The sequence below is a fragment of the Cupressus sempervirens genome, chromosome 7, assembly GCF_028749045.1.
Source record: "Cupressus sempervirens isolate cs-2001-9-10 chromosome 7, ASM2874904v1, whole genome shotgun sequence".
Taxonomy (NCBI): Eukaryota; Viridiplantae; Streptophyta; class Pinopsida; order Cupressales; family Cupressaceae; genus Cupressus; species Cupressus sempervirens.
In genome coordinates, this window is record NC_143124.1 from 434,052,916 (window position 1) to 434,078,364 (window position 25,449).

At 33.2% G+C, this 25,449-nt stretch overlaps 1 pseudogene; it reads left to right on the forward strand.

Annotated features, from left to right (window-relative positions):
* Nucleotides 1-2,444: 2,444 nt before the first annotated feature.
* On the forward strand, nucleotides 2,445-19,411 carry LOC149547416 (WAT1-related protein At5g07050-like; annotated as a pseudogene).
* The last annotated feature ends 6,038 nt before the right edge of the window (nucleotides 19,412-25,449 follow it).

Below are 25,449 nucleotides of genomic sequence, written 5' to 3' on the forward strand. Positions count from 1 at the left end.
GGTAATTATAAGAAAATATAATCAAGCATTTTGTTATATTACTATAATGTTGAAGTGAGAAATAGTTCACATGAACCTATTTCTTATGAGAATCAATAAAAGACACAGCTTTCAGTCCATCTAAATAGTATTTTTTATTATATAATTAACACAGTGGAAAAAAAAATTTGTGTAATTATTTAGAATGGAGGAAATAAAAGTTGGGGAAGTACGTAGTCTAACTCCCATGCATCTTCCATCCTTCTTATATGGAAAAGCAACTAACACCCTGCCACTACAAAATTATATATAAACTGATCATAACTCATTGTTGATGAATGAATCCATAAGCATTTGATTAAAAAACACATCTCATTCTCTTAGAACAAGAATCTCGATACGTTGATCCTCTCAAGCTATGAAAATTCTATTGCATAAGGGCATGTTCAAGTCCAAGACTGGTATACTAGATTGGTATTTGGCCTTTTGTACATTGGCCACGTCCAAGCCAGCATGCAAGATGTCAAGAACTAAGGTATGTGGAATGTTCAAATGCTACCATCTTGAGTTGAGAAATGAAGAAGAACAAAGAATTTGATAGAATTAAAGCTAGCTCGTGAACATTAAATATAAATTTGTCATTTCTCAATATCACCAGGTGTTAGATGACTACGATTTCCTAAGAAACAAAATGTTTTTGATAGCCTAAATATAATTTCTCAAATGTTGTGTTCAGTGATATTTGCGATTACCTAGATGCTTCATAATGTGGTGACATTTTTAAATAAAATAATTGTTTTCTTAAGTTGTGTGGAATGGATTTTTCAATTACACAAATGCCTTTTAATGAGGTGGCCTTTTCCTCATTTTTAGGAATTCATTTTTCCCTTTCTGCTCATAGAATGTGTCTTTTTATGCTTTGAAATTTGTGTTTTTTCTGCGACAGTCTGTTGGTACCAACTAATGCCCAATCCAATTTTTGATAAACATTTATAAGATATTCTAAACTTTAAAAAATTGCACCTTTCCCTGGGCTAACATAACATTAATGTAGAAACTAGCCAGAAACTACTAGAAATTTGATCTGTTATTGATTGATTACAAATAGATTAATCGTTGTTTAAGTGGTATGCCTTGGGAATAGCTTTTTGCCTTGGCAGGAACTAAGAAACAAAATGGATTAATTCTATATCTGATTTTTTCTTTGCATACCCAAACTACATGAAGGCCATTTCTTTTTGAAACATCTCTATCCATTTGAAACATGATATTTGCTGCAAAGGAGAAATCATTGCAATTATGAGTATCTCTGCATACCCAACTGCCTGGACGTCACTGTCACTTTGCTATGACTAGTCCACTGATTCACTTTAGAACACAATATGTTCATGCCCAAAAAAACACCAATTTAAGATAATTATAAAAACATCATCTCCATAAGTATTTCTTTGCAGAGATATTCATGCCTTATACAGTATAAGGCATGAATATGTCACTGTCATGGTATAGGGCATTGCTTTTTGAAACATTTCTATTGATTTCAAACACGATATTTGGTGCAAAGAAGAAATCATTGCAATTATGAGTATCTCTGCATACCCAACTGCCTAGACATCACTATCACTTTGCTATGACTAGTCCACTGATTCACTTCAAAACACAATATGTTCATGTCCAAAAAACCACCAATTTAAGATAATTATAAAAACATCATCTCCATAAGTATTTCTTTGCAGAGATATTCATGTCTTATACAATATAAGACATGAATAGCTCTGCAAAGAAATACTTTTGGAGATGATGTTTTTATAATTATCTTAAATTATTTGCGTATCTATATCTGATATGGCAATACGCGTGCCAGAAATTGGGAAGTCACATTTTCGATAACGTTGTTTTAAAATATTCAAAATAATAAATACATAATTTAAAAATAATATTATGGCTTCAATACCATAGCTTTTACCATTACTTTTATTGTTTTTAAAGCGTGAACCTAAGGGGAGGTTAGGTTGTTTTAAAATCTTGAAAATAATAAATACATAATTTAAAAACAATGTCATGGCTTCAAGACCGTAGCTTTTACCGTTGTTTTTATTGTTTTTAAAGTGTGAACCTAAGGGGAGGTTAGGTCAGTTACATGCTTTATCGGGGGGGAAGAGATGTTTCTTTTAATAGGGTTTGGGAAGATTAAAAGAAAACACAAGGGAGCTGGGCAGGGAGGCAGTTATAGCAGGGACGACATTGAGAAGAAGAGGCAGTGGGAGCAGACACAGCTACGGGTCTAAACTTCCAAGTTCTTTGTAGGTTACATTTCTCTGTTTATGTTTTTTGTATGATGGAAAAATTGCTTAAGGAATGATTTTTGTATGGTGTGCTCTGCATATACAAGTCATGTATTGGAACCAATGGACCTTGTAATGAAAATTTGGACTAGAAAATTTGAAAATGAAATCTTTATTGCTATGGTTTGGAAATGTGTTAAAACGCTTCCTCTGTTTGCATATGTTATTGAAAAAGGATGTCTTGCTGGAAACGTTGATGCTAAACGACAATGTCTGAAACCCTTAGACGTTATGCTAGAACTAGTGATGTTAAATGTTATGGATGATACCCTAAATGCAAATTTGTAATTATATGCAAATTTGTAATGATACGAATAGTTTTGACTTTTTATCTTTTATGTTTTTGTTTTGTTTTGTATTTTCCAATTTATGATGATGTGGCATAACTAGTCTAGGTTTGGTTCTTTACAAATTGCCTATCGGCTAATTAAAATTATAAGGAAGATATTTGAACAGGGTTTTTTGGGATACATGTTGCCTCCATTTTACCATTTCTTCTCTTGGCCCATTCATTATTATAAAGTCTTTTAAACCTAGATCAAGATGAAAAGTATATTCAGAGCTTTCATTACTTGGGTATGAAAATACTTCACTTACATTTTAGTGATGCACTGAATATCATGCTGTAACTTTTATAATTAATCTAATTTTGAGATTAATAATTATCGTTCTACATCTCTATTTGTCGCAGGTCTATTGATTTTAGTGGTCTATTGACAAAATTGAAGAAAGACAATATGAAAAATAATAGTAGTTGTGTTAAAAGAAATGGAGAAGTTTGATAAAGCGAAGCTTTATGTAGCAATGTTGATATTGCAATTTGCATATGCAGGGGGCTCCATAATGACAAAAATATCTTTAAATGACAGAATGAATCATTATGTCTTGGCAATGTACAAAAACATATTTGCAACCATAGCTTTTGCTCCTTTTGCTTTTTTTCTTGAAAGGTATATGGGATTTTCTTAAATAAACCTATGTTTCCACATTTTTTCATTGCTAATTTTGGGTTATATTTGAATGAATTATAACCTGGTCCGATGTGTTGAATGGCAAGAATTCCCAAACAAAAATAACTTTTCCCATATTTTGTCAAATTTTCGTTCTTGGCCTGTTAGGGTAAATATAAAGAACTTATTAAATTTATTTGAACCATACTTTTGTTATCATACTAATGGAAGGTTTTTTCTATATTTTTAGGCCTCTCAGTAACAACTTTTATTATGTGGGTTTGGATTTTACTTCTCCCACATTTGGAAGTGAACTGTTTAACCTCATTCCTGTGATTACTTTTGTGATTGCTCTCATCTTCAAGTAATTATAAGAAAATATAATCAAGAATTTTGTATTATTACTATAATGTTGAAGTGAGAAATAGTTCACATGAACCTATTTCTTATGAGAATGAATAAAAGACACAACTTTTAGTCTATCTAAATAGTATTTTTTATTATATAATTAACATAATTGAAAAAAAACATTTGTGTGATTATTTAGAATGGAGGAAATAAAAGTTGGGGAAGTACGTAGTCTAACTCCCATGCATCTTCCATCCTTCTTATATGGCAAAGTAGCTAACACCCTACCACTGCAAAATGATATATAAATGGATTGTAACTCATTGTTGATGAATGAATGCATAAGAATTTGATTAAAAACACATCTCATTCTCTTAGAACAAAAATCTCTATACGTTGATCCTCTCAAGCTATGAAAAATCTATTGCATGAGGGCATGTTCAGGTCCGAAACTGGTATACTAGATTGGTATTTGGCCTTTTGTACATTGGCCACGTCCAAGCCAACATGCAAGATGTCAAGAACTAAGGTATGTGGAATGTTCAAATGCTATCATCTTGAGTTGAGAAATCAAGAAGAACAAAGAATTTGATAGAATTAAAGTCAACTCACGAACATTAAATATAAATTTTTCATTTCTCAATATCACCAGGTATTAGATGACCACAATTTCCTAAGAAATAATTTTTTTTTGATAGCCTAAGTATAATTTCCCAAATGTTGTGTTTAGTGATATTTGCGATTACCAAGATGCCTCGTAATGTGGTGGCATTTTTAAATAAAATAAAATTTTCCTTAAGTTATGTGGAATGGATTTTTAAATTACACAGATGCCTTGTAATGTGGTGGCCTTTTCCTCATTTGTAGGAATTCATTTTTCCATTTTTGCTCATAGAATGTGTCTTTTTATGCTTTGAAATTTGTATTTTTTTCTGCGACAGTCTATTCGTACTGACTAATGCCCAATCCAATTTCTAATAAACATTTATAAGATATTCTAAACTTTAAAAAATTGCACCTTTCCCTCGGCTAATATAACATTAATGTAGAAACTAGCCAGAAACTACTAGAAATCTGATCTGTTATTGGTTGATTACAAATAGATTAATCGTTGTTTAGGCGGTATGCCTTGGCAATAATTTCATGCCCTGGCAGGAACTAAGAAACAAAATGGATTAATTATGTATCTAATTTTTTCTTTGCATACCCAAACTACATGTAGGCCATTTCTTTTTGAAACATCTCTATCCATTTGAAACACGATCTTTGCTACAAAGGAGAAATCATTGCAATTATCAGTATATCTACATGCCCAACTGCTTGGACGTCACTATCACTTTGCTATGACTAGTCCACTAATTCACTTCAGAACACAATATGGTCATCCCCAAAAACACACCAATTTAAGATAATTATAAAAACTTCATCTCCATAAGTATTTCTTTGCAGTGATATTCATGGCTTATATAGTATAAGGCATGAATATGTCACTGTCATGATATAGGCCATTGCTTTTTGAAACATCTCTATCCATTCCAAACATGATATTTGATGAAAAAGAGAAATCATTGCAATTATGAGTATCTCTGCATACCCAACTACTTGGACATCACTGTCACTTTGCTATGACTAGTCGATTGATTCACTTCAGAACACAATATGTTCATGCCCAAAAAAACACCAATTTAAGATAATTATAAAAACATCATCTCCATAAGTATTTCTTTACAGAGATATTCATACCTTATATAGTATAAGGCATGAATATGTCCCTGTCACGATATAGGCCATTTCTTTTTGAAACATCTCTATCCATTTTAAACACGATATTTGCTGCAAAGGAGAAATAATATCAATTATGAGTATCTCTGCATACTCAACTGTCTGGACGACACTGTCACTTTGTTATGACTAGTCCACTGATTCACTTCAGAACACAATATGTTCATGCCCAAAAAAACACCAATTTAAAATAATTATAAGAACATCATCTCCATAAGTATTTCTTTGTAGAGATATTAATGCCTTATACAGTATCAGGCATGAATATGTCACTATGACGATATAGGCCAATGCTTCTTGAAACATCTCTATCCATTTCAAACACAATATTTTTTGCAAAGGAGAAATCATTGCAATTATGAGTATCTCTGCATACCCAACTACCTAGACGTCACTGTCACTTTGCTATGACTAGTCCACTGATTCACTTCAGAACACAATATAGTCATGCCCAAAAAAATACCAATTTAAGATAATTATAAAAACATCATCTCCATAAGTATTTCTTTACAGTGATATTCATGCCTTATACAGTATAAGGCATAAATATGTTATTGTCGTGATATAGCCCATCGCTTTTTAAAACATCTCTATCTTTTTCAAACACGATATTTGTTGCAAATGAGAAATCATTGCAATTATGAGTATCTCTACATGGCCAACTACATGGATATCACTGTCACTTTGCTATGAGTAGTCCACTATTTCAGTTTAGAACACAATATGGTCATGCCCAAAAAAAAACCAATTTAAGATAATTATAAAAACACCATCTCCATAAGTATTTCTTTGCAGAGATATTCATACCTTATATAGTATAAGGTATGAATATGTCCCTGTCACGATATAGGCCATTGTTTTTTGAAACATCTTTATCCATTTTAAACATGATATTTGCTGCAAAGGAGAAATAATTGCAATTATGAGTATCTCTACAAACCCAACTGCCTGGACGGCACTGTCACTTTGCTATGACTAGTCCACTGATTCACTTCAGAACACAATATGTTCATGCCCAAAAAAAGACCAATTTAAAATAATTATAAAAACATCATCTCCATAAGTATTTCTTTGCAGAGATATTGATGCCTTATGCAGTATAAGGCATGAATATGTCACTGTCACAATATAGGCCATTGCTTTTTGAAACATCTCTATCCATTTCAAACATGATATTTGCTACAAAGGAGAAACCATTGCAATTATGAGTATCTCTACATACCCAACTTCCTGGATGTCACTGTCATTTTGCTATGACTAGTCCACTGATTCACTTCAGAACACAATATGTTCATGCCCAAAAAAAACCAATTTAAGATAATTATAAAAACATCATCTCCATAATTATTTCTTTCCAAAGATATTCATGCCTTATATAGTATAAGGCATGAATTTGTAACTGTCATGATATAGGCCATTGCTTTTTGAAACATCTCTATCCATTTCAAACATGATATTTGCTACAAAGGAGAAATCATTGTAATTATGACTGTCTCTCCATACCCAACTTCTTGGATGTCATTGTCACTCTGCTATGACTAGTCAACTGATTCACTTCAAAACACAATATGTTCATGCTAAAAAAATATCAATTTAAAATAATTATAAAAACATCATCTCCATAAGTATTTCTTTGTCGAGATATCCATGCCTTATATAGTATAAGGCAAGAATATGTCCCTGACACGATATAGGCCATTGCTTTTTGAAACATCTCTATCAATTTCAAACATGATACTTGCTGCAAAGGAGAAATCATTGCAATTATGAGTATCTCTGCATACTCAAACTGCATGTAGGCCATTGCTTTTTGAAACATCTCTATCCATTTGAAACATGATATTTACTGCAAAGGAGAAATTATTGCAATTATGAGTATCTCTGCATACCCAACTGCTTGGACGTCACTATCACTTTGCTATGACTAGTCCACTGATTCACTTCAGAACACAATATGTTCATGCCCAAAAAAACACCAATTTAAGATAATTATAAAAACATCATCTCCATAAGTATTTCTTTGCAGATATATTCATGCCTTATATACTATAAGGCATGAATATATCACTATCACGATATAGGCCATTGCTTTTTGAAACATCTCTATCCATTTCAAACATGATATATGCTGCAAAGGAGAAATCATTGCAATTATGAGTATCTCTAAATACCCAACTGCCTAAACGTCACTGTCACTTTGCTATGACTAGTCCACTGATTCGGTTTAGAACACAATATGTTTATGCCCAAAAAAACATCTATTTAAGATAATTATAAAAACATCATCTCCATAAGTATTTCTTTGCAGAGATATTCATGCCTTATACAGTATAAGGTATGAATATGTAACTATCACGATATAGGCCATTGCTTTTTTAAACATCTCTATCCATTTGAAACATGATATTTGCCGCAAAGGAGAAATCATTTCAATTATGAGTATCTCTGCATACCCAATTGCCTGGATGACACTGTCACTTTGCTATGACTAGTCCACTGATTCACTTTAGAACACAATATGTTCATGCCCAAAAAATATACCAATTTAATATAATTATAAAAACATCATCTCCATAAGTATTTCTTTGCAGAGATATTTAACCCTTATACAGTATAAGGCATGAATATTTCATTGTCACGATATAGGCCTTTGCTTTTTAAAATATCTCTATCCATTTCAAACACCATATTTGCTGCAAAGAAGAAATCATTGCAATTATGAGTATCTCTGCATACCCAAACTGCATGTAGGCTATTGCTTTTCGAAACATCTCTATCCATTTGAAATACAATATTTTCTACAAGGGAGAAATCATTGTAATTATGAGTATTTTTGCATACCTAATTGCCTAAACGTCACTCTCACTTTGCTATGACTAGTCCACTGATTCACTTCAGAACACAATATGTTCATGCCCAAAAAAATATCAATTTAAGATAATTATAAAAACATTATCTCCATAAGTATTTATTTTCAGAGATATTCATGCCTTATATAGTATAAGGCATGAATATGTCACTATCACAATATAGGCCATTGCTTTTTGAAACATCTCTATTCATTTTAAACACGATATTTGCTGCAAAGGAGAAATCATTGCAATTATGTGTATCTCTGCATACCCAACTGCCTGGACGTCATTGTCACTTTTCTATGAATATTCCACTGATTCACTTTAAAACACAATATGTTCATGCCCAAAAAAACACCAATTTAGGATAATTATAAAAACATCATCTGCATAAGTATATCTTTAAAGAGATATTCATGCCTTATACAATATAAGGCATGAATATGTCATTGTCACGATATAGGCCATTACTTTTTGAAACATCTCTATCCATTTCAAACACGATATTTGTTGTAAAGTAGAAATCAATGAAATTATGAGTATCTCTACATACCCAACTGCCTGGACATCATTGTCACTTTGCTATGACTAGTCCACTGATTCATTTTAGAACACAATGTGTTCATCTCCAAAAAAACACCAATTTAAGATAATTATAAAAACATCATCTCCATAAGTATTTTTTTGCAGAGATATTCATGCCTTATACAGTATAAGACATGAATATGTCCCTGTCACGATATAGGCCATTTCTTTTTGAAACATGTCTATCAATTTCAAACACGATATTTGTTGCATAGGAGAAATCATTGCAATTATGAGCATCTCTACATATAGAAACTACATGTAGGCCATTACTTTTTGAAACATCTCTATCCATTTGAAACATGATATTTGTTGCAAAGGAGAAATCATTACAATTATTTGTATATCTGCATACCCAACTGTCTGGACGTCACTATCACTTTGCTATGACTAGTCCACTGATTCACTTCAGAACACAATATGGTCATGCTCAAAAAAACACAAATTTAAGATAATTATAAAAACATCATCTCCATAAGTATTTCTTTGAAGAGATATTCATTCCTTATATAGTATAAGGCATGAATATGTCACTGTCACGATATAGGCCATTGCTTTTTGAAACATCTCTATCCATTTCAAACACAACATTTGCTGCAAAGGAGAAATCATTGCAATTATGAGTATCTCTGCATACCCAACTGCCTAGACATCACTATCAATTTGCTATGACTAGTCCACTAATTCATTTCAAAACACAATATGTTCATGCCCAATAATATACCAGTTTAAGATAATTATAAAAACATCATCTCCATAAGTATTTCTTTGTAGAGATATTCATACCTTATATAGTATAAGACATGAATATGTCCTTGTCACAATATAAGACATTGCTTTTTGAAACATCTCTATCCATTTTAAACACGATATTTGCTTCAAAGTAGAAATAATTGCAATTATGAGTATTTCTGCATACCCAACTACCTGGACGTCACTATCACTTCGCTATGACTAGTCCACTGATTCATTTATGAAAACAATATGTTCATGCCCAAAAAAACACCAATTTAAGATAATTATAAAAACATCATCTCCATAAGTATTTCTTTGCAGAGATATTGATGTCTTATACAGTATAAGGCATGAATATGTCATTGTCACGATATAGGCCATTGATTTTTGAAACATCTCTATCCATTTCAAACACGATATTTGCTGAAAAGAAGAAATCATTACAATTATGAGTATCTCTACATACCCAACTGCCTAGACGTCACTATCACTTTGCTATCACTAGTTCACTGATTCACTTCAGAACACAATACGTTCATGCCCAAAAAAATACCAATTTAAGATAATTATAAAAACATCATCTCCATAAGTATTCCTTTGCAAAGATATGCATGCCTTATATAGTATAAGACATGAATTTGTAAATGTGATGATATAGGCCATTGGTTTTTGAAACATCTCTATCCATTTCAAACACGATATTTGCTGCAAAGGAGAAATCATTGCAATTATGAGTATCTCTACATACTCAACTGCCTAGACGTCACTATCACTTTGCTATGATTAGTCAACAGATTCACTTCAGAACACAATATGTTTGTGCTCAAAAAAAACACCAATTTAAGATAATTATAAAAAAAATCATCTCCATAAGTATTTCTTTGTATAGATATTCATACCTTATATAGTATAAGGCGTGAATATGTCCCTGTCATGATATAGGCCATTGCTTTTTTAAACATCTCTATCCATTTCAAACACGATATTTGCTGCAAAGGAGAAATCATTGCAATTATGAGTATCTCTGCATACCCAAACTGCATGTAGGCCATTACTTTTTGAAACATCTCTATCCATTTGAAACACGATATTTGTTGCAAAGGAGAAATTATTGAAATTATGAGTATCTTTGCATACCTAATTGCCTGGACGTAATTGTCACTTCACTATAACTAGACCACTGATTCACTTCAGAACACAATATGTTCATACCTAAAAAAATATCAATTTAAGATCATTATAAAAACATCATCTCCATAAGTATTTCTTTGTAGAGATATTCATGCCTTATATAGTATAGGGCATGAATATGTTGTTAGTGTAGTTTTTTATTTTTCCTATTTTGCTAAGTTTTTCCTACACTTTTAATAATCTCGCTTAGGTTAATAAAGCATGTCTTATTAGGTGAACGGTTGTAAGGTGTCACCTTCCTACATGTGAGCATCCATTAGCTATCTTGGGAAGATACTTTGCTATATTTAGTCCGATAGATGGTTGCTCCTCATTGGTTGGTGTTGCCACCTCCTCCCTCTTCCTAGCCTATATAATATATAAGCATGCTACCTAGCTTGTATTTGTATTTCTTGTTTTTGCATCCTCTTAATGCTATTTTACTTCCAGCATTTGCATTACTCTCTTGGAAACTAACTCTATGATGCTATTTTGAATTTTGTATCATTTGCATTCATAGTTCAAATATTTATTCTTTGCACTAGTTTTTTGGGTTATTAATCTTATCAGATTCTAACATGGTATCAGAGCTTTTCTATGTGCAAGAGTAGATTTTAGTTTCCTTATTTGAGAGATTCGGGGGGGGCTAATAAACTTTATTGTATTTTTTTTTAAAACAAAGTATGCTCTTCTCTTGCATCTTTGGATGATCCTGAGAATTAGAAAAGTTTTGACAAAAATAGTTTTTCTCTGGGGTTTCAATCTCAAATTTGACAACCAACTTGCATATTTGAAGTTTTCAATCAGTATTGCAGGTTCCAGCATGCTATTGATGGACTTAGGAAGTTGATCCAGCATTTGCATGTCATATTTTGGTTGTTGGGGTCATTTTTTTATTTTTGAAGTCATTTTTTACTATTAAAGGCATCTAATTTACACTACAGCAGCATCTTCTGTACATCAAAAAGAAAAACGCTTTCTGAGTTTTGTTCGCAGCCCTGAAAAACCATCTGGGTATCTTTTAGATTTTGCATGCAAGCTGTATATTTTTTAGAATCGAGCATGAAAGGTTACAACCATACCCCTCTCTGTTGGCAGTCGCAGATTTGAACGCAATTTTCAAATGTCTCGTTCTTGCTCATACGGACTCTGATTTTGATTATTCTTGTTATGAACTTGGCAATTTTTTGTGCTCTATCCACTACTGGAGTTGTTTTTTGATTTTCATGCATGAATTCTTCAAAAATTGTAGATTCTCAGCTGTAACTGTGCACGGTTCTCGTTTTGGAAAGAGGATCATAACTTTCTCATACGACCTCGTATCGAGGTGATTCTTTTTTTGAAAGTGCATTTTTTTGAGTAGATCACAATGGTGCTATTTGTTTCCTTGATTATTGTGCCCAAGTTTCACTTTTAGCATATGCTCTTCATTAGGAGGCCCTGTCAGTTTTTCTTCCATAACTTGAGCATACAGACGTATTTTTTTGATCCAAAAAATGCGTCAAAAATTTGGTTCTAAGACGGAGATGATGGTATAGGTTTTTTTTATTTTTTCTATAGTTTGGTTGCCTATTTTGGCAGTCAAAGCCAAATGTTCTATTTTACCTTCTGGGAGCCATATCTCGCTCATTCAGACTCCTTTCTGGGCTCGCCAAATATCATTGGAAAGCTGGTTCTATGAGTTATTCAGTTGCAAAGGTCTTTTATCCAAATTTTGCCCCAGGTTCTTTCTTCTTTGAGTTTTGCACTTTCGCACTCTAGCGGATTACTTGGATTCTACAAGTCCTGGAATCTCTTCTTCTGTTCTTTTGGCTCACTCTTCTTTCTAACTTCTGAGCATTGTATGCTTCTATTTTGTTGCATTCCTTTTTCTATAAATGCATTGAGATAAAGTGCCTGCTTTTGCATATTTGAGATCTTATACACCTTGTGTTTGTTTGTACTCGCACTCAGTTATAAAGTGCCATGGGGGGTCATGATGTTTTTCCATTTTGTGCTCATCCACCTTTGTCAAGTGAATTTTTCTTCCATGACATTAGCCCGTGCAGTGTGTCACTGACACTGCCCTTTATCCTGTGCTTGTACTTCTATTGCACTATTGGTGTTCCTAATTCTTCTTCTTGCAGATGTTTTTGGCATTGCATTTTAGTGTTCCTGTCACCCCTCTCCCTGTTCAGCATTATGGGGGGGTTCACCTATTGGCTCTATTACTTCTTTGGTTCGGTTGAGTGATCTACGTATTCAGTTTTTGTTTCTATGTACTAGGCAGATGCAGTGGCTAGGCACCTATGCATTTCGGTGAGATGGTTCATCTACTATATAGACACTCATTCATTCCTACCTTTGGAGGTCACCTCTTCGATTGATCAGCTCTTCAGACTTTGTCTTCTCTACCTGATCATGCACTATTTCAATGGGGGTTCTAGCAGTTTCTTCTGACAGTGTTTGCAGCTTCATGCTTCGGAGATGCTTCATGCTCTTTTTTGTTCCTCTCTTTGGGACATTTCCTAGATTGGAGGCTTATTTTCCTTCATCTAGTTCTTTTTCTTGTATTGGGTACCTAATCAGGCCTTGTTGTCGGGACCCTTTTTCCTACTTTCATAGCTTTGCTAGGTTAGCATCCACCTAAGCTTCGCTTATGGGAGGATGATAGTGTAGTTTTTTATTTTTCCTATTTTTCTAGGTTTTTCCTACACTTTTAATAATCTCGCTTAAGTTAATAAAGCATGTCTTATTGGGTGAATGGTTGTGAGGTGTCACCTTCCTACATGTGAGCATCCATTAGCTATCTTGGGAAGATACTTTTCTATCTTTAGTCTGATAGATGGTTGCTCCTCATTGGTTGGTGTTGCCACCTCCTCCCTCTTCCTAGCCTATATAAGCATGCTACCTGGCTTGTATTTGTATCTCTTGTTTTTGCATCCTCTTAATGCTATTTTGCTTCCAGCATTTGCATTACTCTCTTGGAGACTAACTCATTGATGCTATTTTGATTTTGTATCATTTGAATTCATAGTTTAGATATTTATTCTTTGCACTAGCTTTCTAAGTTATTAATCTTATCAGATTCTAACATATGTCACTATCACGATATAGACCATTTCTTTTTGAAACATCTCTATCCATTTCAACCATGATATTTGATGCAAAGGAGAAATCATTGCAATTATGAGTATCTCTGCATACCCAACTGCCTGGACGTCACTATCAGTTCGCTATGACTATTCCACTTATTCACTTCAGAATACAATATGTTTATGCCCAAAAAAACACCAATTTAAGATAATTATAAAAACATCATCTCCATAAGAATTACTTTGTAGATATATTCATGCCTTATACAGTATAAGGCATGAATATGTCACTGTCACGATATAGGCCATTGCTTTTTGAAACATCTCTATCCATTTCAAACATGTTATTTGCTGCAAAGGAGAAATAATTGCAATTATGAGTATCTCTGCATACCCAACTACCTGGACGTAACTATCACTTTGCGATGACTAGCCTACTGATTCAGTTCAAAACACAATATGTTCATGCCCAAAAGAACACCAATTTAGGATAATTATAAAAACATCATCTCCATAAGTATTTCTTTACAGAGATATTCATGCCTTATATAGTATAAGTCATGAATTTTTTACTGTCACGATATAGGCCATTGCTTTTTGAAACATCTCTCTCTATTTCAAACAGGATATTTGCTGAAAACGAGAAATCATTGCAATTATGAGTATCTCTGCATACCCAACTGCCTGGACGTCACTGTCACTTTGCTATGAGTAGTCAACTGATTCACTTCAGAACACAATATGTTCATGCCCAAAAAAACACCAATTTAAGATAATTATAAAAACATCATCTCTATAAGTATTTATTTTCACAGAATTTCATGCCTTTTACAGTATAAGGCATGAATATGTCCCTGTCACGATATAGGCCATTGCTTTTTGAAACATCTCTATCCATTTCAAACACGATATTTGCTGCAAAGGAGAAATTATTGCAATTATGAGTATCTCTACATACCCAAACTCCATGTAGGCCATTGCTTTTTGAAACATCTCTATCCATTTGAAACACAATATTTGTTGGAAAGTAGAAATTATTACAATTATGAGTATCTTTGCACACCGAACTGCCTGGATGTCACTGTCACTTTGCTATGACTAGTCCACTAATTCACTTAGGAACACAATATGTTCATGCCTAAAAAAACACCAATTTAAGATAATTATAAAAACATCATCTCCATAAGTATTTATTTGCAGAGATATTCATGCCTCATATAGTATAAGGCATGAATATGTCACTATCACGATATAGGCTATTGCTTTTTGAAACATGTTTATCCATTTCAAACACGATAATTACTCCAAAGGAGAAATCATTGCAATTATGAGTATCTCTGCATACCCAACTGCCTGGACGTCATTTTCACTTTGCTATGACTAGTCCACTGATTCAATTCAGAACACAATATGTTCATGCCCGAAAAAACACCAATTTAAGATAATTATAAAACATCATCTCCATAACTATTTCTTTGCAGAGATTTTTGTGCCTTATACAGTATAAGGCATGAATATGTCACTGTCACGATATAGGCCATTGCTTTTTGAAACATCTCTATCTATTTCAAACATGATATTTGCTGCAAAAGAGAAATCATTGCAGTTATGAGTATCTTTGCATACCCAATTGCCTGGACGTCTTTGTCACTTTGCTATGACTAGTCCACTAATTCACTTTAGAACACAATATGTTCATGCCCAAAAAAACACCAATTTAAAATAATTATAAAAAAATCATCTCCATAAGTATTTCTTTATAGAGATATTCATACCTTATACAGTATAAGGCATGAATATGTAACTGTCACGATATAGGCCATTTCTTTTTGAAACATCTCTATCCATTTCAAACACAATATTTGCTACAAAGGATAAATCATTGCAATTATGAGTATCTCTGCATACCCAATTGCCTGGATGTCACTGTCACTTTGCTATGACTAGTCCACTGATTCACTTCAGAACACAATATGTTTATGCGCAAAAAAACACCAATTTAAGATAATTATAAAAACATCATCTCCATTAGTATTTCTTTCTAGAGATATTCATGCCTTATACAGTATAAGGCATGAATATGTCACTGTCACGATATAGGCCATTTCTTTTTGAAACATCTCTGTCCATTTCAAACACGATATTTGCTGCAAAGGAGAAATCATTGCAATCATGAGTATCTCTGCATATCCAAACTCCCTGGACGTCACTGTCACTTTGGTATGATTGTTCCATTGATTCACTTTAGAACACAAAATGTTCATGCCCAAAAAACACCAATTTAAGATCATTATAAAAACATCATCTCCATAAGTATTTCTTTGTAGAGATATTCATGCCTTATACAGTATATGGCATGAATATTTCCCTATCACGATATAGGCCATTACTTTTTGAAACATCTCTATCCATTTCAAACACGATATTGATTGCAAAGAAGAAATCATTGCAATTATGAGTGTCTCTGCATACCCAAATGCATGGACGTCATTGTCACTTTGCTATGACTAGTCCACTGATTCACTTCAGAACACAATATGTTCATGCTTGAAAAAATACCAATTTAAGATAATTATAAAAACATCATCTCCATAAGTATTTCTTTGCAGAGATATTCATGCCTTATATAGTATAATGCATGAATATGTCACTGTCACGATATAGGTCATTGCTTTTTGAAACATCTCTATCCATTTCAAACACAATATTTGCTGCAAAGGAGAATTCATTGCAATTATGAGTATCTCTGCATACCCAACTGCCTGGACATCACTATCACTTTGCTATGACTAGTCCACTGATTCACTTCAGAATACGATATGTTCATGCCGAAAAAAACACCAATTTAAGATAATTATAAAAAAATCATCTCCATAAGTATGTCTTTTCAGAGATATTCATGCCTTATACAGTATAAGGCATGAATATGTCACTGTGACGATATATGCCATTTCTTTTTGAAACATCTCTATCCACTTCAAACACGATATTTGTTTCAAAAGAGAAATCATTGCAATTGTTAGTATATCTGCATACCCAACTAACTAGACGTCACTATCACTTTCCTATGACTAGTCCACTGATTCACTTCAGAACACAATATGTTCATACCCAAAAAAATACCAATTTAAGATAATGTTAAAAACATCATCTCCATAAGTATTTCTTTGCAGAGATATTCATGCCTTATACAGTATAAGCCATGAATATGTCCCTGTCACAATATAGGCCATTGCTTTTTGAAACATCTCCATCCATTTCAAACATGATATTTGCTGCAAAGGAGAAATCATTGCAATTATGAGTATCTCTGGATACCCAACTACCTAGATGTCACTGTCACTTTGCTACGACTAGTCCACTAATTCACTTCAGAACACAGTATGTTCATGCCCAAAAAAACACCAATTTAAGATAATTATAAAAACATCATCTCCATAAGTATTTCTTTGCAGAGATATTCATGCGTTATATAGTATAAGGCATAAATTTGTAACTCTCATGATATAGGAAGTTGCTTTCTGAAACATCTCTATCCATTTCAAACACGATATTTACTGCAAAGGAGAAATCATTGTAATTATGAGTATCTCAGCATACCCAACTGCCTGGACGTCACTGTCACTTTGCTATGACTAGTCCACTGATTCACTTCAAAACACAATATGTTCATGCTCAAAAAAACACCAATTTAATATAATTATAAAAATATCATCTCCATAAGCATTTCTTTGTAGAGATATTCATGCCTTATATAGTATAAGGCATGAATATGTCATTGTCCCGATATAGGCCATTGTTTTTTGAAACGTCTCTATCCATTTCAAACACGATATTTGCTGCAAAAGAAAAATTATTGCAATTATGAGTATCTCTGCATACCCAAACTGCATGTAGGCCATTGCTTTTTGAAACATCTCTATCCATTTGAAACATGATATTTGCTGCAGAGGAGAAATCATTGCAATTATGAGTATCTCTACATACCCAACTGCTTGGACATCACTGTCACTTTGCTATGACTAGTCCACTGATTCACTTCAGAACACAATATGTTCATGCCTAAAAAAACACCAATTTAAGATAATTATAAAAATAGCACCTCCATAAGTATTTCTTTGCAGAGATATTCATGCCTTATATAATATAAGGCATGAATATGTCACTATCACGATATAGGCCATTGCTTTTTGAAACATCTCTATCCATTTCAAACATGATATTTGTTGCAAAGGAGAAATCATTGCAATTATGAGTATCTCTGCAAACCCAACTGTCTGGACGTCACTATCACTTTGCTATGACTAGTCCACTGTTTCACTTTAAAACACAATATGTTTATGCCGAAAAAAACACCCATTTAAGATAATTATAAAACCATCATCTCCATAAGTATTTCTTTGCAGAGATATTCATGCCTTATATAGTATAAGGCATGAATATGTCACTGCCACGATATAGGCCATTGCTTTTTGAAACATCTCTATCCATTTCAAACACGATATTTGCTGCAAAAGAGAAATCATTGCAATCATGAGTCAAATTGTGATATTGTTATCAGGATTTAACTCTGTGATTTGAGAATAACTGGAACACTTAGTACTCATTGGATCTAGGTGATGCTCACAGGGGTGAAGCAGCAGGATTTTTCAGGAGGTCACCCATCCCAATACTACTCCAGCTTGAACATACTTAACGACTGATTTTCCTCCATGGTTAATCCCAAAGCTTCCAACCCCATTTGCAAAACCTTCACCAAATGTATGCTTGACTCAACGACAGCAATAGTAAATGATTTAAATTTCAACAAATATATGTTATTAAAGAACATAAGCGTTTAATTAAACTCTCCACCACAAAACATATCTCGTCTTTTTGGACAGTTGCTCTAATTTATTTCAGTCTGTACAAATTGTGAATGCAGGCCTGGGTTCTCAAGAAGTATACTGCACAACTCTCCCTTGTTACCCTCATATGCTTCATGGGCTCAGTTCAGTCAATTGCAGTCACCTGGGCTATTTAACGACATCCATTTTCCTGGGCAGTTGGATTCGACATGAAACTTCTGGCAGCTATTTATTCATTCTGTAAGTTTAGTAGTTTTCTATCCAACCGATTTTTTCTGTAAATGTCACAAGCTTATGTTAAACGTGTTAAATATTTGAAATTGATTTAGTTAGCTAATTTAACTTTCTATGATGAATTCAGGGAGTGATAGTTACAGGCATGGGATACTATCTTCAAGGGTTGTGTATGAAGACAAAGGGGCCTGTTTTTGCTACCGCGTTCTTTCCGTTGGGCATGATAATTACAGCTATAATGGACTCCATTATTCTTCATCAGAGGCTCTATTTGGGAAGGTCTTTTGTTTTTCTAGAATTTTTTATTTGAATAAATGTTTTATAGCATAGCTTGCGTGTTTTTAATTTAGTTTAACGCTTTGCAGCGTGCTGGGAGCTGTTGTGATAGTGGTAGGATTGTACGCTATTTTGTGGGGCAAATTGAAGAACACTATACAAACTCACGAGGAAGCAATCATGGATGGAGATATAGTGATTAAAGATATACAAATACTAGTGGAAGAACAATGATGCTTGGTTAAATAACAATGTCATAGCAGTTATAATTGTAATATTCACTGAATATCAAAACCCAGCAAAAGGAGAATTATTTTTATCTAAATTTGGAGAAAGAAGTGAGAAGTTTTTTAATCCCATGATCTTTGGTGCATTTTATGGATATTTTATAAGAAATAAGTGCTATCATTTAGTAATTTTTTAAAGGAAGTGGAAAATTTTGCTTCAAATTAAATATATTGAACTAACTCAGTGTTGTCTTAGCTGAGTGATAACTTTGTCTCAGCTTATGTTCTTGCCGAGAGACTCTGTTCCTATTCACCGAGTAACTCGGTCCTCCTTGCCAAGTTTTCTATGTTGACTGAGTGACTTGGCATCCTCCTTGCCGTGTCCCTCTTTGTGGACTTGCCGAGTTACTCCTTGGTGACTGAGTGACTCGGCAACCTCTCTTGTCGAGCAGCTCGGTTACCTCTACCCTTGGCTTGACCTTTTTCTTTTTTCCTCATTTTGTTTACCAATCTTTAATATAAATTTAGCTTATATCCTCACATTAATGAGTGTGTATATATTTTAATGGTCTACCATAACATATTATTGTCTTCTAAATTGGTCGTTATTCATTAAATGAGTTGTTTCTATTTATATTTGTAATAGAAATATTGTATTTATCATGTGAAATTTGTCAAAGATAATTGTACTATTGATTCTAGACATAAATTGAATTTTCATAGATCAGATGTGGTGCACTTCAGAATGGCTTGGCTCTTTCTTTGTATAGTATACTTAATGTTTCATTATTACCAACAAAATATGGAAGATGTATTTTTTTACAATGAGTCTATGTGAGGAGTCTTGTTAAGACAAGTTGGCCATTAACTAATTGAGTTTTATTGTTTAGTTGATATACAATTTGCAAGGTCCATTATCTCTTTTGTCTTTAATCTTATAGTAGATTGATTCCATGGGAACTTGGAGTGATCTTGTAAAGAAACAAATATCTACCGATGACAAGTTTGAGTGGAATCGTGGAAGGTTAGTATACTTCATAAATGATTCTATGGTTCGCATATTGATGAACATAAATAATTGATTAGATAAGTAGTCTCTTCAATGCCAAAGATTGTCCATTATTAAAAAAAAATCATATTGGTAGTCTCACAGTATTGATATCTCCCTATCATACATCATTACTAAAGGGACATTATGGATGGTTCATATCACCATTTATGTTTTAAATAATGTCATTCTTATTCAAGAAATCCATTGAGGCACTAATGATACTCCTGTTCTGCAACAGAAACATGTAAATGGTTTTTAGATGATCCACAATGATGTAATGTAAAAGGATTTTTAGGATTTCTTCCAAAGAAGATATCTATTTATATTGCTCCATGAGATTAAGAACCCACTTTATTTACACTTCTTCTAAATAAGCCTATTAACCACATTATGTTTGTCCTCTTCGCTAATTGTCTTAGCTCAGATATGCCACATGTTGTGTATGAAGATTGTGAAGCGTCCAGATTCTCTTATAAGGATATATGGAATGGATTTGTCCATGTCTGATGTTGAGTTCTAATTTGAACTTTTTTTTCCCATTATTTCCTTTAGTCTTTTTTAGATGAATAAATCTAGCATATTTTCTTGTTCTCTTCAAGCTAGCAAAAACATGCTTTGACATCATTTCTAATGTTTTCAACTCGTTGGATTGGACAATTTAATTCAATTACCATGAATTAAATCCCTTTATTTATTCCTTGATTTGTATGTTTCTCTAGTATTATGCGCCTCTCCCATGACATTGTTTTTTTCTATATCCTAATGATATTCCTTTTGATCATCTCCCCTCATTTTTTCTAATGTCTCCTATTGGTTGGATTGGACAATTTAATTCAATCACCTTGAATTAAATTCCTTTATTGATTCCTTGACTTGTATGTTTCTTTGGTGTTATGTGCCTCTCCCATGAGATTTTTTTTCTCTATATCCTAATCATATTCCCTTTGATCATCTCCCCTCATTTTATATTCACCATAGAAGGAATGAGATAAGAAATCTTCCAAATGATCCTTCATTGAAATCTTAAAGCATGTAGATGTAGTTGTATGTTTAGAATTCTATTAGTTCTCCTCCACTAAATTAAAATTCTTAATAGAGAAATTAGGCATAAATTGATATCTCATCCTACACATATTAAAATGAATATTAAAAAAATATGAATTAAGCACAAACACTTAGATGATTTTTCCCAATACTTCAAGGCTAATTTCCTGTCAATCTTGCTTATTTTTCTAACATTAGGCGAGACTCTATCTGCAGAGGTTGTTTAGATAGAAATGATATAAAACATAATTATAATGTTTGTAATTCCAATTAACATTAAGATATGCACCAAATGATTACTGAATGAATTTAAGGGGGACAATAATGTTAGATATGTTTTCCATATGTATCCTCTTTAAATATGAATACAATTGTTTATATATAAATGATATCAATTGTTTAGATAGAAATGATGTAAACATAATTACAATGTTTGTAATTTCAGCTACCAAAACTATTTAGGGCGTAAACATTAGTCACATCCTACACCACATCCAGGTTAGCATGATTAAAAACCATGTGTTGAACTTTCTTAATTACTTTGGAGAAAGTTAAATCTAGCCAAGAGGACTGACTTCTAGATGAGGACTAGGCCTCTAGACCCACCTTTAGATTCAATAGGAAAACAACATGAAGTAGGCCAAATATACTTGCTTACAATAGAAAAAGGGGACCTGGGATTTTAGTTTCTTGCATAAGAAAAAAATTTGGATTAATATCCTTAATAAGATTCTTAACTAACATCCACTTTTACATACTATTGAGGACTCTCATATTCCAGGAAAAGACAATAATTGAGACTATTTGGAGGAAAGATGCTTAGGATTTCTCTAGCTCCCACTAGAAATGTCCTTCTCAAAAAAAAATTTCCTCAAATCTCTCCCTAAACATCACTAAATATTCTTGAAAAAACCCATGTTCATTGACCTGTAGGTCTTAAAAAGGGAGGAGATAGAAGGAGGAAGGAGAGTACTGAGGGGAAGGAGGAGAAAAGGAGAGGGGGTGTATACAAAAATAGGAGATAAAGTAGGAAAAATGAAGGAAGGGGACGGCTAACAGGGAGAGGGGTGGAAAGGGGGCAGAAAAGGGGAAATGGTCCAAGCAACAGAGGAACTATCTCCTAGGGGAAGGAGGAAGACAAAAAATAATCAAGGAAGAAGAAACACTGGAGGAAGGAAAAGGGGGGAGAAGGGCGTAAGGGGGAGGTTTAGAATAGAGCCATCTTCAGCCCAATACCTGACGACACAAGTAAAGACCTAAAAGTAGTCACAAAATCAATTGCTATAGATTTTGGAGAAGGCTTAGCTAGAGGAACATGAGGGCACACATTAGAGTGGTGGCCCGCTAAGGAATAAAATTGGTAGTATAGCATAGAATTTTCATATTCCAAAGGGTTGGAAACACAACCTAGGTTGAGTTTGAGGAGCACTAAAACCTTGAGCTCTATATGAAGGACCATCAAAACACAAAACCTAGCATAAATAAATTGGGACCAATTGTACGTCACAACATCAATGCCCAATAATTCCCCAAGCAAGTTAGCAATCCCTTCTAACACCTCCTCATCCCATGATTCTAGGGGAAGGCTAGGAAGCTGAACCCATGTGGAAATAGCTCCAAAGAGATGGGTCACTAGATCAAACCCTAGATGCCACCTACAAAGCTACGGAGGCATCTTTTCCAAAATCCACAAGAATCTTGTCAAGATGCGCAAAAAGTCCTCCTTTAGAGAAATGGAGAATAAAATCTAACGTTTGGGAAGACAAGCAATCGTAACAAGACCTTTAAGAGCCCAGAAAGAGAGAGAGCACATTGTCCAACAAAAATAAGGTCTCATCTTCTCCTACCAAACTTACCAACAAGTGATCTAGAAAACCTGGTCAGATTCCTACGTAAAGAAGAACCCATTAGATGGACACACATCCCATCCACCAATTTTGAGACTGAGACACCACCCTATGCAGGCTTGGCACATTTCCAAAAATGTAATTTCAGTCTCCTAGGGTGATTCCCCTACTAACTAGGGGGGAGCCACCGGATTCAGGTTCTAAAGGCCCAATTCCTCTGCTATTTCAAGGAAAATCATAGTTGAGAAGGAGGCGCATAGAAAGGAAGACTTAGCTTTAAACTTCTTACCACCATCATGCATAATACCATTTGCACCTAAGACAATATCACCTCTACCTTCACCCATGAACCGCTTGTTGAGGACCCTTGTGCTCTACCTCAAACCAACTCCCAGTCAAAATTTGTAGAGAACATTTCAAAAATGATACACTATTATATTATATTTTTATTACTCTTCAATTAAGATTAATATTATGTTGGCTTTTAGATTAACAAGAAAACTTACTAAGATGAGGAGAGTGATTTTTTCTTATTTTCTATTGTATTGTACATTTGCCCAAAATCTTAGTTAGTAGAGTTTTAAAAAAAAAAATTCAAACTATAGAGGCGTCCTCACAGCCCAACCCAATGCCCAACTAGCCTTTACCTTGGTCTTACAAACTACCAAGTTAGAGCCCAAAAGAGGTGATTTGGGGTGAGACTAGTCCTCTATGGGTAGGGAAATAGGCTCGCACTATGGTCCCACTGGTGAGATTTGGAGAGAGTTTCAAACCTGAGACCATGGAAGTAACCCATAGCCTCAAGCCTTTGCTCTCAACCAAATGAGCTAGCACCTTTCATTATATATATAAATAATTCATTATCATAAATATTTAATTTTAAAACTTTCATTATTCAAAAATTTTACCTTTAATATTAAAATCTCCTTAAAGTGTTATCAAATCAATCAATTTTAACAAGACAACATTATTTTTGAATTTTATTGTTGGGTTATATGTTGCTCCTTATTTTCTTCACCAATTTCTAAAATAACACTCATTTTTCTATGTGTTTCTATAACACTTTCAATCTATCTTTATGTGATCCTATAATTATCCCAAATTTTCAAATTCACTAGTATGGCTTCACCCATTTCATAATTCTACCACCTCAAACTGACTTTTAATCAAGTTTCCTTATTCCTCCTCTTCCTTTTCTAAAACATTTATCTAAGATATTTTTCAAATGCTTCTCTTTAAGGAATTTGACCTTTGAATTCCTTGTCAACTTCTCTCAAATTGTTACATATATTAAACACACATAAGAATTCTAGACCTAGTTAGCTATTCTTAAATTAATAATGTACAATTAAAAAGTTGTGCTTATGATGATGTCATCAAGGGTAAAATAACTATAATGTTGATAATTGATGAGAGTATACAACAAAGGTAAACCATATGTCATTGATCATAAAATAAATAGGGTAAACTTCAAGCAACCCCACTCTAGAAAAATATATAAAAATATTGGTGAATCTTACATCAAATTTGAAAAATAAATAATTTCTATTATTGAATTGGTGAATCTTACATTATTTAAATATTTTTAAAACCAAATTTTATAAAAATGTAGAAATTGTAAATCTGTTTAAGAACTAAATTATTAGCCAAGATCTTCTAAAATTAGCCAAATGGTAAAAATGTAATACACAATTTTTTAATAGAAGTGCAAAGACACATACACTCTAATAAATCAACACAATTTAAAACAAGGTGATATAGTCTTATCTTCAAACTAAACTTAGAACACTTATTCTAATATTTCTTTCAAATAAAAAATTATTGAAATAAATAAAAATTGCAAAAAATTATTTGCACGTATCACACACTATTATGCTTGCACGTTTTCTTCATTTTCTTGATTTACACTTCAAAACTCAAAATATACAACAATGTATTAATAATCTCATATACTATAAACATGCATCTTTTAATTTTCTTATTGATTGAACATGTTATCCAACAACTTAAACTCCAATTTAATAAATAAAACCCCCAATGGTTCTAAAATGGTCTTAATTGTAATTGATGTGATGAAAACATATTTTTAAAAACACATGTTGT